Below are 13,105 nucleotides of genomic sequence, written 5' to 3'. Positions count from 1 at the left end.
AACTGACGCTTTTGACCATGCGTCAACATGCTGACGCACATGGCACCCCTTAAGCGTCAATATGAGACGCGCCTCCTAGTGGTCTAACCCTAACCCTACCCCAGACCTAAACCTACCCATAACGGAAGCGTCATCTAACTGACGCTAAAGGGTACCATGTGCGTCGGATGGATTTAGACGCATGGTCAAAAGCGTCAGTTAGATGACGCCCGAGGATGAGCGTCTCATATTGACGCTTAAAGGGTACCATGTGCGTCGGCATGTTGACGCATGGTCAAAAGTGTCAGTTAGATGACGCCTTGGGATGAGAATGTGTTGGACAGTGTTTGTCTTGTGTTTAAGTGAGTGTACAGCTTTGGGGTTGTTCTCTGGGCCTTGTGCTCTCTTGTCTGTGTTTTGTGTGTTCGAGGCGTTGTGTCTGGATCCTGACACTTCGGCCTCTTGGTTCAGTTTCGGGTGTCCTGACATCTGTGCGCTTCTGTCCTTTTGGTCCCGTCCTCTGGTTACCTGTTTATTGGTTCATTTGCCCCACCCGCTCTCACTTGTTACCCCTCTGATTTCCTATTTATTCTCCTTTTGTTCTCGGTCCTGTGTGAAATGATCATCTATTGTGTGGAAGCCTTGCCTGTTTGTGCCTTGCTCCAGACCTGCTGCCCTGGACTGGGTTTTTCCCCCATTGGGGAGGTTTAAGTTGTGTTCTATTTATTTTTTTGATAAAATAAAGCCCTTTTAAAGTCCTCACAATTCTTAACCCACACCTGACATCAGTAAATTAGTGACATTGACATTGTAACTTCTTTGTACAGACAGTCAGATGTTCGTCTATTGAAAGTCATGATGGTCTTTGCATCATTCTCAAATCATGCTGGATGACATCATCACGTTTTACACAAACCTGCTTAAGTGCCGCTTTCATTAAAAACAAACCAAATACTGAGAAATTCTGAAATTCATATACATATTTTCACTCAAATTTTTGCCTTGTCATGATTTTAGAATAAGTTTGAATCGAAAACTTAAATTATTCAAATTAAAACCTAAACATAGCCTAAAAGTCTTTTGGACTTTTGGACATCGTTAGATGAAGTCCATGGTTTTGTGGTAATTAAAATTATTTTTATATTTCTGTCGGTTAAAGTTCTTGGGAAATTCTAGTGGTGCTAAATATTTAAAACATTTTCTTTTGTCAAAAATTTGCTCAAAACACAAAATAATAATAATAATAATTGTATACTATTGTATTATTATTTATTGATGATGTTATTATTGATAATAATAACATCATTATTAGTAGTAGTGATTTATAAATAAATAAATACACACATACATACACACACACACACACACACACACACACGCTCTACCTCTATACTGAGTACAAAAGCAAGGAGATTGAATGACACAAGGGTTGCTTAATAATTAGTTAGTCAATACCTTTTTCTTATCCTCTCTTTTATTTTTTCTGCCTCTCCCTCCCATCAGTTTCTCATGTTTTCACTAAACATTATTCCTCCCTGCTGTCCATTCTTACACAGCATGCATTTTCCCAAGGTCACCTCCAATCAACTCATTGCCCTCGGATAACACAATATGGCTCTTATGAGAAAAATGCATCTATGTATTGAGAAACAATTTTGTAGATGAAGCCAGTATACCTTCCTCCTATGCAGCTGTCTCAGCAGAATTTGTCAAGTCTGCAAGTCAGCACTATATAGTGCCCTGTGTTCTCTCTGTCCAACAGAGGGCAGCATATTATCTGTAGCTGAATGTAATATAGCACCACCAAAACAAACTCTCACTCACACACACAAACACACGCTCAGATGAACACACAGGAAGTACAGCAGCTCTGCAGTGCAGAAAAGAGGCTGCACCATTATCAATTACACCTCCATCTCACATCGGATATCAGCTAGCGGGCCTGCGGACGCAGCACATTTCCCTCAGCCCAGACCGGCCCAGTCCAGAGCTAACAGCAGCAGAAACCTTAACTGCATGTGTTCCCGTTCACAGGGAATTTCTGCAGTAATTCACTTTACTACATTTTCATGTTCATTTGGAATGCCTTCCAACACAATCAAACACTATATAACAGTATAATTAATATATTTTTTAAATGATAGGGTCAAAAGTTTAGAAATATTACTATTTTTAAATGTTTTTAAAGAAGACTCTTATGCTCATCAAACCTGCATTTATTTGATCAAAAATACAAAAAAAACCCCAGTAATATTGTGAAATATTATTACAATATTTTATTACTATTTAAAATAACGGTTTTCTATTTTTATATACCTTAAAACATAATTTATTTCAGTGATGCAAAGCTGAATTTTCATCAGCCAATTACTCCAGTCTTCACTGTCACATGATTCTTAGTAATTTCTAATAGTTTTAAATATATTTAATATGTATTTATTAGGAATGACTATATTATATATATACATAATAATTTACTCATATTAAATTATTTAATATGACTTTTTATATAAATGTGTCAATTTATATTAATTGTTTATTAAACATTATTTGTCCGTGAAAGGTGTTTGTTGATTAGATAGATAGACAGACAGAGAGATGATAGATAGATTAGTTAATCTATCTAAATAAAAATAGATAGTTTATCTGTGGTTCATTGTTGCAACATGGCTCACATGCCATTAAATCATATTAAGTTTCTCTGATTCGATTTGTTCTTCAAGCTGCATGTTGCTGTGGGCCAGACGGGGTTTCTGGGTGTGACTCAGGGCTGCAGTGAGACAGGCTGGCTGCCCTTGTCTGCCATAAAACTAATCACATCCATATATCTCCCTCACCCCGCGAGGTGAGACGGCGTTGCATTAGCTTTTGATTAAATATCAGATACTGCTCCTGCAGGAAGAAGACAGAGAATGTAAATATCTGAAAGTCTGTGCAGTAACCATCCAGTGGCATTAACCTATAGAAAAAGAAAAAAAAACCTATATGGAAAAAACAGTGTCTCTAGTCTCCACCCTCAGCCGTTTCTGCAGTGATCTAATTTTTTCCTGCTCCTGAGGAAATACTGCAAAATGATATTTCTTTCATGGATATGAGTATGTTTTGAATTCTGACATGGTTTTTATGTAATAGAGGCAGCCAAGAAAAGTTGATGATCCTGCATGAGGCAGTTGAAGGACACCAAGTGCATTTCAGAAACTCCTGGCACATTAAGCTTGTCTGTGTAAACATTTATTGTCTAATTGGCTCTTGCAGAGACAAAAGCAAATTACTGAGAGGAACGTGGGGGAAACTGTCTGAAGCTGCAAGCAGGCAGAGAGCCCTTACAAGAGCCTGAAAACAGCACAGCAGAGCCAAGCACAGGATGGTATAGCACAGCACAATATAATACAGAGAAAGAGCAACACATCAGCTCAATACAATCCAGGACATCATAAAACTGCACAGTACTATAGCAATGCAGTGCAATAAAACGCAGCATAATACAGTGGCCCCAAAAAGGTTTGGGACAGTTTAGGCACATTTTATATGTATGAATGTCATTGCATGAGATAAAATATTAGGCCTATCTTGTTTACCTACAGGTGAGCAAGTTTGATTTGAAATTTAAAACGACTTTTTTTAGATAGAAGAAATGTTTAAATGGAAAACTAATTATTAAATGATGCAGGTCAATGCAGAATGAAGCAATAATAAATTGACGTCTCAACTGTTTGGTAGTGGCTCATAAAACACTGAGATTTGATTCCATAACGATTCAATTCTTTGCTTTCGAGGCACTGCGAGAGTATCGACTGCAAATGACTAAGTCAACTTCACAGAACACTTGATTCTGTTGACCAAAAGATATTCGTTTACAGTGTCACACTTTTTGAATCTGATCTGAACTAAATTGAGTAAACGTTGAGCTGAATAATTATCCTATCTCAATCAACTCTCTAGCTAAGGTCGTGAACCATAATATTGTGTACATTAATATTGTGGACAGTAAGGATGATGGCTTTCTACACATTCGGACTCTGGTGAGTCTAGTTCTGGCAACATGACAATGTCCTCATTGTACAACATCACTACTGGTAGGCTAGCAGAACTGAGATGTTTACTGTATATGTTTTATGTTATTTAAAGTACATTATGATAAATACTTTGTTTGTTACATATACGTGCAACATTTCAGCTGTAAAAAAATTCGAAATGTTTGCTAGATTATGTTCATTACCTGTCTAGCGATGTATGTTTATAATTAAATAATGGTTTGTATTTTAAAAAAACATTTATTGCGTGTCATTATGTGTAGAGTTTGTTTGGGATTTTTGTTTCGCGCTTCAGAACTTCCATTAAGGGAACAGTGGCTGCATCTGAAATACTTCTCTACTATATAGTAGCCTATGTGAAAGCAGTATGTGAGAAAAGAAGTGTCTGAATTCACAGTAGCTGCTCATAAAAGAGTAGGCAAAAAGTACCCGGATGACCTACTACTCCCGACGAGATTCTAAAGTGTGCATAGACACTGGGTGCTTCTCATTTCTTATTTGTGCATCCTCGTATCCTTTCCTCACTTCATTTCCTCGCGTCTTAGCTCCTCCCTCTTAGGATTCAAGGGAAGGGTACACCTGTGTATCCTCATGACTCTTTAGCAAGCTTCCTCTCTCCCTGTTCCTCGCCTCCTCGTGGTGCAATTAGAGAATTGAGATGTTTGAATTCGATCGGTTTCCGGGTCACGGGCTGGAGGACGGAGGAGCGAGGAAACAAGGAAGCATCTATTTGAGTATTGAGAAGCACCCACTTTACTATCCCATGAGGCCACAGGAGAGGATTTGTGAATGGCAGTGAAGTGACACAACTGATGCTGGTAAGTCACATGATAATGACAGCATGGTGAATGTAGTATGTCCGGATTAAATTCATACTACACACATTCATACTAATATAGAACATTCTTGTGAAGAAATTACTTATTCAAAACAAGTAATTACTCACGAGAGTATGCAATTTTTGGATGCAGGCATATAGTGAGCATCGATGCTCCCTGGTTTTCATGGTGCTTTGGGGGGACTTTTTAGGGAGGAAACGTTTCAGTGCACTGGAAGGGTTTTGAGATTGAGCCCTTAAAGTCGAATCCCTGATCAGCCCTGACTATTGAGACGCACCAATCTGCTGTAGTGCTGCTTTACATGAAGTTTGTGGCATTAACACTGTTATTTTCCTGTTTCTTACTGTGAAGCTGCATTGAAATACATGATGCATTTTGTTAGGCCTTAATCTCAAGTTTTAGGAACCGTCTTGTCATTCATGCTATCAATAAAAGTCATATAAATGTGAAGGGGGTGGATTCTGGAATCCACTGCTGGTTCAATGTACAGTATTTCTAATGAGAATATACCTGAATATACACCTGAAAGCCACACTTGAGTTAAAGTATATATATATCTTACCAGAAAATGACTTTGGTAGAAGTTAAAGTCACTGTTTAGAATATTACTTGAGTAAAAGATTTAAAGATATTTATTGTACTTCAGTATGAAAATTAGTGTGAACTCATTTCCAGGTTTTTGGCCTACAAAATACGGCAATGTCCGAAATCGCATACTCTCTTGAGTGGGTACATATTTTGAATAAGTAATTACTTCATGACTGCTAAAAACGTATGTTCTATTATAGAGTGTGTGTAGTATGAATGTAATCCGGACATATACAGTACGTTCGCCATGTTGTTGTCATCATCATGTGACCTACCAGCGTCAATTGATTCACTTCACTTCCCTTCCATTTATAAATCCTTTCCCGTGGGCTCATGGGTACTGTGAATTCAAACATATAGGCCTACTTCTTTTGACACATACTGTTTTTTCACTACTACTATATATTAGGCAAATATGCAGTTTTGGATGCAGCCGTAATCACTGCAGTACTCAATGTTTAATTAACATATCATATTCCCTTTTTCTCAAGAATCTAGAAAATACATTTCTCTGGAATCGACTCTACCGGAATCAGAATCATATTTGAACCATAATATCTATTGTTTTATAATTGAAATCCTATCAAACTTGTTTTTAGAAAGTCTGTAAAAGTGTCTGTATATTTCGATATATTGCAAAGACCAAGTTTGTGTGTTAAGTTAGTTCGCTCCTCAGACTCATTTGCTACCATTTCTGCTTATTAACATGATTTAGCATAGCTTCAGAATGTAAAATATTGGACATGTCTCAGGCTTAATATGCTGTGGATTGAATATTTTATAACTGAATTAGTGAACAATTCAGAATATTGTTTTAGGCTACAATCTAAGATTGCACAGGAGAAGTATATGGAGTTTTTTATGAATATGGGTCACACACCCGCTAACTACTGACATAAATGATTGTGGTATAAAGAATAATGTATATGCATTTGGTTTAAGGCTAAAGGATCGATTATCTTATGTTTTATTGTTTGGATGATTACCTGCTTTAGCCTCACACATATTTAAGTCTGCTTGCAGTCTCTGGAAGCAATAGACCCCCCACCCATTTAAAACAAAAGAGTGAGAGATATATGGTCCCCACCATTTTATTATGCCTTCCTTTGTGGTTTAATAATGAGTTGAACAAATTGACTGTATTGTATAATCAATAGTTTATACATTTTCTCAGTATATTAATTATGAATCGTATTAGCTGTAGAAGCAATTTGGTATCTGAGAGGTGAGTGAGGTTCTGGCCCAAGAATGACAAGACGTGATGTGGTGGTCAGTCGGAGTGGACGAGCAGCATTTCTAGGCATCAGTAGGGAGCTTGTCGTTGACTGTCTGCCAGGACAAGTGTATTGAACTTGATCCTGGAATAGCAGCTCTGACAAGTAGGTGAAATACTTGCTATCTGTGGACCTTCTCTAATTACACTATTTCATGGGTTATTTGATTCAAAATAAATAAAAACATGGCCTCATATTACAGTTACATTGAACAGTAGCCTGACACTGAAAATCAGAAACGAACATGTTCAGCTCTTTTTCAGCATTTTATTATGGCGTAGTTGCAGTTGTAGATGAGTTGTTGAATCAATTACATGGTCATTTAAAGTTGCAGGGTAACATTTCTGTGCCATGAAATTAGGCAGTGTAAAAGTGCATGTGTACCAGAACATTATATTATTATAAAAATATGCAATATGTTACATTTAAAAAGTTTTTTTTTTTTTTTTACGTTAATCGGAATATTGGTTGTGTCCGAAATTGCCCCATTACCCTCATATCAATATCAAATTTATTTCTAGAACACAGTTCCAGTAGTGGGATTGAATGTGAGATTGAATAAGTGCACTCAATAACATCCACAATGGTTTCGAACACCCAAATGGCTGTTCCCTCAAACAGTGTTCTATTTAAAGTCTCTATGAAAAGTTTTTTGGCTTATAGTATGAATATGTTAGCCTTACTATCTATAATCTAGTGTGCTCCAAAACAATGACAAAATTTGCATTTAGAAGACCAAACCCAACGCTGAAAATCAGGTTGATGTCAGAATCCAACGTCAGATTGACTTTCAACCCGACTTTCATTTCCACCCAAAATGCAAAACCCCTGCAACCAAAATCATCCCCTGACTGACGTTACTACTTTCTACTCAAGGACCTTGACAGAAATGTAGTGGAGTAAAAAGTACGATTTTGTCTTTCAAATGCAGTGAAGTTACAGTTTCCAGAAAAAATACTACTCAAGTATAGTACACAAAAAGTGTACTTAAGTACTCAAGTAAATGTACTTTGTTACTGTCCACCTCTGTCTATCATTTATTTCAGTCTGCTGGGTAAAATCATTCTGTCAAAAAGTAAATCAAGCGTTCCAGTCTTTTGACACGATGACTGATCAGTGTATACGTTTAGCTTAGACTAGAGTCATATTAGAGAGGGGATGAAAATGTTTGGTGCAGTCATAAACAACAGTTACAGTATCATTTAGATGGTTGCGTATACATCACAAGGATACGACTTGTTAGCGAGAGCTTGCGAGTCCATGCAAGTGTGTGTGAATGCATGTATCCTGCTCCTTTTCTGCTGAAAGTCATCTTTTGTTGGCTAATCTAATCTATGAAGGGTAAGCAATCTCCTTTCCTGTCCCCTGAGAGGGACAATTTGTCGACACAGACATCAGTGATGCGATGACACTCCTCGAACGCTTTCACCTGATGAAGGACTCAAGTTTGGATTGGTTGTTAGATCACATGATGGAGAGATCCACCCACAAAGCAGTCTAACTTTGGGACACAAATAAGATGGCAAAAAATGGCAGATGTGACACAAATATGCTACATTTCTAGGATGTTAATTGTAATATTGCTATTCGTTGCGTTATCAATAGTTCAGGTATGATAATCAGAAAGAGGGGAAGGAAAATGCAAGAGGAAGCTGCTGATGCATTGCAGATAAACTGCGTATCCTGGGCAACCCCTCCCTTTCCTATCCATACACGAAGCTTTCTCTATGACATCATCACATCACATCCTCCAACCTGATGATGTCCCGAGAGGGAGATGTGACTCAGCCTACACCCCCCCAGTGTAAGATTTGGCAACCCTAAAACACAGGCACAATCCAATCTCTCAAATCTATAATTGCTGTAAAAGTGAAGATGTGTTGTGAATATGAGAAAGCAAATGACAGATCACGTGACCCTGAAGACTGGAGTAATGATGCTGAAAATTCAGCTTTCCCATCACAAGAATAAATGACATTTTAAAACGTATTAAAATATAAAATAGTTGTTTTAAATTGAAATACTATTTTACAATATTACTGTTTTTACTGTATTTTTGATCAAATAAAGGCAGCCTCAGTGAGCACAAGAAACTTCTTAAAACCTCGTGGACCCCAACGTATTGAACAGTAATGTCAATAAAAACAAAATCTAAAATTGATTTGAAATGTGAAAAGTTCATTTTAACCCCTCCCTTTCCTATTCATACCCATATGCTGTAAAAGCAAAGATGACAGTCGACTCAAAAAGAAGACAAAGATGACAGTTGAGACTTTAAAAAGCAAGACTAAAGCAATCTATAGTTTTTCAATCATTCACTGATGTTCATTACCTTTGAAATGCAGAGATAGTGGATTTGAGCTACTCATCCATTGGATGCATGGGGTGAGGGAGTGTGTTCAATAACTGTGAGGAAAACTGCAACTAGTCATTCGCGTTCCTGGGGGTGAGCTAAATGAACACAGTTTCTCCTGTCATCATTTTTGCCCAATAAAAAGCCCCCTCCTGGGAATCTTGAGCAAGCATTCAGATTTAACAAATCTGTTTGGCTTTGTGACACCCAAGTGCAAGATAGAGTGTGTGTGTGTGTGTGAGAGAGAGAGAGAGAGAGAGAGAGAGAGAGAGAGAGAGAGAGAGAGAGAGAGAGAGAGAGAGAGAGAGAGAGAGAGAGAGAGAGAGAGAGAGAGAGAGAGAATTTATCTGTGGATATGTGATTAGTCTTTACCGAGCTTGATGACTGATGAAAATAAGTTGACTATTAAAAAAAACAAAACCATTTTAAAATAAATATTTAAAAAAGAAAATATATTGTTTAAATTGTTACTGCCTTTAGTTATTATTTTGGAATAAATGTAAAATGCGTAAAACACTAATTTGATGAGATTTATTTGGTTTTAATAAATAGAACATTAACATGTAAAAATACAACATTTTATTGTATTTGGTTTCTCTTTTTATGTAATGTTTATTTAGCCAGGACAACGTGACAGCAGTAAGTGTAACTGGAATGAATTTACATTTGATTTATATATATATTTTTTTTTTAAAACCTGTGAGGGTTTGCCTCCTTATTTCAGAACACCACTGCACGGCACTGATGAAAACACTGTCATCATTTACTGTCATCACCCTGTTCAAAAAATGTGTGCTTTTTATTGTGGAAGAACGTCACGTGTTGTCATCTCGAAATTACGGTAATTATGACGGCATGAACACAGCATGAATCTGCAGCATTCTGGTGGTATATACAGCAGTCACATAGTACAAGTGGAGGCGCTCAGAAAATTCCCAGTTTATGGCCCTATGCCCTCATTCACTATTCCATACATTAGTCCACTAATATAGTTCACACGAAGGAGTGAATAAAAACGAGTGAGCGAATTCGGACACTGTGTGCCGGAAAGGCTGCCACTTCTGTGAAGTTTGTTCTTGCTGTTTAATAATCTTTTGAAACTTAGCAACCTAGCAGCTCAAATAGTAATGAAAAGATTTATCTTGAACTCTGTCATAGAAACTGTGTACAATCCTTAATTAAACAATGTAATAATCAATTAAAAAGGCTATTGCTGTACTTTATTAATTGAGTGCACTATGGTTTCAGACACAACTACAAATGCTGTTCCCTCAAATAGTTTCCTATTCTTAATTCCTTTACTTTTACTTTTGATCAGTTTAATGCATCCTTTAAGGCTGAATAGTTATTAATTGTTATTCAAATAAATATTACTACAAATATTAAATAAATATTATCAGGCTCATATATTTACAGCATATTACTCATGATCCTTATAACATCTACTGCAGTTTTTCTCTTGCAAAGTATATGGAGATATGAGAGATGTTGAAGTATGTTTTTTTTTTACTTCTCCAACTCTTCAAGACTCATTGATTGCATGAGTCTATACACATGTTGTAGGAGTGTCTAATGAGGTTGGATTTTGTCCATGACATGGACCATTAAGACTCTCTGCTCATATGATGCTGCTCTCTGCTTCCACGTCGATATGCTGACTCCCAACATCTTCGTTCTGCTAACCACTTTGGGGGGGGGGGGGTATGAAAATACGGCCATAAATCACAGCTAAAAAAGAGACCAGCAGGGGTCTCTTACACGCACATACACTGCAAACACAAATGCATTAACCCATTCTCTAACTCTCCCCTCGGTCATGAATAAAACATTGCTGGCAGAAAAACACACTGAGAGGGCAAGGAATGGAAAATGTTTAGTTGAAGTTAGGTGGAACCTTAAATGAGTCACGAATTACGCAGATCAATGTATTTCCAAATACTTTCAGATATAATGCACTTCTCACATTGTCTACAGATTACTGCTGAGTCATCCGGTCTCATCAGGGGAGGAGAAACGAGCTAAAGAATCCCTTCAGGGCTGATTTAACAGCAGTATCCTCCAGAGATTTAAATCAGCATCAAGCCTTCATGCACTGCTACACAGCTTATCTTGCAACCCACATTTTTTGCAACCCGTTTGTAGGCACTTTTTGTTTTTGTTTTGCACCAAACATATTCACATGACAAGTTTTAAAAGATCCCATTAGATTTGTTACGTTTCTGTTCTTGGCAGACGTTTTCTTATGAAAGTCACTTCCATGAGCGTCTGCCTCCATTAATGCGCCGCATACCTCCCCTAATCATTCTTTATTAATAAATCACAGACTGCGTACGTGCCTCATCACCGTCATACTGATTCTGAGTTCACTGCCCGTAATATCGTCACATTATAGCTGGATCTCCAATAATACATCACAGTGGGCTGGTACTGTAAGGGCGTGCTCTGCAGCATTACTGGTGGCCTGCATTGAATTTTAAACCGCCCTGCTCTGCATGGCCACAAAAGCACCTTGAGCGACAGGCGCCCTGCTCCTCAGGGATGATTTGCACATTTAAAATGGATGGTCTTTTCTCAGGGCTGGACATGCAGAGTGGACAGTAGAGACGTAAGGTCATTGAGTTCAGGAGCTCTTCTTCTGCTGCTCCGCATGATTGCACGCTGGCTAAATCTGGCTTCAGTGCTCAGACACAGCGAATCCAATGACAAAGCAAATAGGCCTATAATTAATTGGAAATGTCTAATTTTAGTCCTCTCAAAGGGACAAATTCAACCTCCTCTCTTGGTTTAATAGGAATGGCTTTGGAACATGAATGAATCATTTTGATTTTCTAGTGATATGATTAAACTCTGCTGAGCAATAGAAAATAGGCTATAGGAAATTAGCAGTTGCTAATGCTCGATGTCTGTATAAGGTCAGAGTGACTTTCAGCACTGTGTAGCTCTGAATGAAGCACTTTGGTTGAATTATCTATAGCGACTGCAGTTCTGGATCAATCAATTACCATCTCAACACTCCCGGGTTGCGTTTTCTTAACTGAAGTATCTTTAAAACGTATGCTCACACAGATAATAATAATAATAATGAAACTCTAAAATGATGTTAAAAAAACGATGCGCATCTTTGGCATGTTATGAGCCTGTTGACAGCCCTTCTGCTAATTTTACTCAGGTTTTTCTCCTTAAAGAGGGAGGTCAGATAGGCCGATGCGTCATATGTCCTTCAGGTTACTCTGTAAATTCAAATCCTTGTTGCCATGTGAAGCAAATAACAGCAGGTGTTCTTTTAGAGGAAGTCAGCACTATCTGACACGTCCCAGTCCAATGCATGACTCGCATACTTTGTCTATTCGGAAACGGCAGGATTCTGGTTAATAAAAAATAAGTAATTCGTCAACCAGCACAAAAAGCCAAACTCAGATTTGCACTAATTTGCAGCAAATAATGTTTTGCAACAGAGTATAGCGGTGCTTCCTAACTTCAAGGATGACACAATAAAAGTATATGCCAGTTATTATATGCATTTATAATGCATTTATGCAGCATACATTGTTCTCACTGTTGAGTAAATGTTACTGTACAATTTTAAACTTTTACCACATCCTGCAAATATTTTTTATTTTTTAGGTAGTGTTACATAGGTTATAAATAGAGCATTTATTTTAAATAAGCAAAGAAATGAATTGAGATAAAAAAAGGGCTATTTTTCTATTTCTATTTTTTCACAGTGCAAGGCACATGTCTGCTCAATGTTTCTCTTATAAGAAATCAATAAACTCATCAATGCCACATTTTCAAAAGAAAATAGGGTTACACTTTATTTTAAAGTGACATTGTTACAGTGTATTTAGGTTACACAAATAAGTACTAAATATTACTATATGGTTAGCGTTAGTTAGGCTACTTGAAATTATGCATAATTTACTGTTATGCAACATGTGTAACTATCACCTTTAAAATAAAGTGCTACCGAAAATAGTCATTTCATGGTTGACTCTACAGCTAAATGTCCTTGAATGTGTCTGAGAAACGGGCCGCTGT

General features: G+C 37.4%; 1 protein-coding gene across 1 annotated transcript in view; it reads right to left on the bottom strand.

Moving 5' to 3' along the window:
- rpl17 (ribosomal protein L17) overlaps positions 1-13,105 on the bottom strand; it is a 138,882-nt gene that overhangs the window by 11,676 nt on the left and 114,101 nt on the right. The window lies entirely within an intron of this gene.

This window comes from Rhinichthys klamathensis, unplaced genomic scaffold (genome assembly GCF_029890125.1).
Source record: "Rhinichthys klamathensis goyatoka isolate OS25496 unplaced genomic scaffold, OSU_Roscu_1.1 h1tg000270l_1, whole genome shotgun sequence".
In the NCBI taxonomy this organism is placed as follows: Eukaryota; Metazoa; Chordata; class Actinopteri; order Cypriniformes; family Leuciscidae; genus Rhinichthys; species Rhinichthys klamathensis.
The sequence above is the reverse complement of the archived record's forward strand: the minus strand, read 5'-3'. Positions and strand labels throughout refer to the sequence as shown.